The sequence below is a fragment of the Austrofundulus limnaeus genome, unplaced genomic scaffold, assembly GCF_001266775.1.
Source record: "Austrofundulus limnaeus strain Quisiro unplaced genomic scaffold, Austrofundulus_limnaeus-1.0 Scaffold22, whole genome shotgun sequence".
Taxonomy (NCBI): domain Eukaryota; kingdom Metazoa; phylum Chordata; class Actinopteri; order Cyprinodontiformes; family Rivulidae; genus Austrofundulus; species Austrofundulus limnaeus.
Window position 1 is genome coordinate 417014 of NW_013952424.1, and position 1006 is coordinate 418019.

General features: G+C 37.8%; 1 protein-coding gene across 1 annotated transcript in view; it reads right to left on the reverse strand.

Annotated features, from left to right (window-relative positions):
* The window catches only part of atp2b2 (ATPase plasma membrane Ca2+ transporting 2), a gene marked incomplete in the record, with an annotated part of 105903 nt that overhangs the window by 39982 nt on the left and 64915 nt on the right, over nt 1–1006 (reverse strand).

Sequence of the window (1006 nt, forward strand, 5' to 3'; positions counted from 1 at the left end):
ACTGTATGTATATACACATACAAAGTATTAAATGCTGAATAAGATATTTCAACTTAACCAGGATTTTACCAAGAGAGGTAAATGTTTGCACCTAAATGTGTGTGTGTGTGTGTGTGTGATAGTATACTGTATGTATATACACAGTACTGTATATATATAATTTAAGTTCATTTCATCCTGCTTGATCATTGAAGCACACTAACAGCAGTGTGTTGGAGAGAGTCGCTCTCCATGGTGCTGAATCCAGTTCTGGCTGTTTATGTGTTCTTTACGCTTTATATCCGGTGCATTTCATTAATACCACCCAGCTTTATTCTTCATGATGAATAATATAATTTATCTTTACCACTGTGGATGCTATGCCTCCATGTTCCTGCATTTTTCACTGACGACAGTGAAAAATTATTGTCCATTTTTCTGTTTTACAAGTTAAGGTCTTACCAGGAGTGGAGTTTGAATCCACAATCATATTTGTCCATTGCTCTTAAGTCTAACACCTTAACCACTCGGCCATCCTGGTCTGTGATTTATTGTCAAGAAGCATGGCTACAACAAAGAAATAATCTGCCAAACACAAATGTTCTTACTTTGTGTGCTACCTGAAACCCACTTGAAAAAAATCTTCTTGAAAAAAAGTCTGTAGTAATGATCTGTTTTGTCTTTGTTTCACCTTCATTCGAGTTTTTAAATCCTTTTAAATGATGATGAACCCTTTAGTAGGAAAAATGAATCCCATTACTATGATAACGTTGGAAGCTGTGACTGATGTCGCCAACTCAGCAACTCTTGACTATCTCTGCCTTCATTTCCTGTCTAACGGCTCACAGAGCTGATGCATGGGGCCTTGGGAGCTCAAGGTTATTTCTCTACTCAACACTTCATTAACCTTTCCGGTACCTTTCTTATGCACAATTAATGCAGCCATAATGTGCAGAAATACACGTACGTTCACACACAAACACACACACACACACACACACACACACACACATACACACACACACAC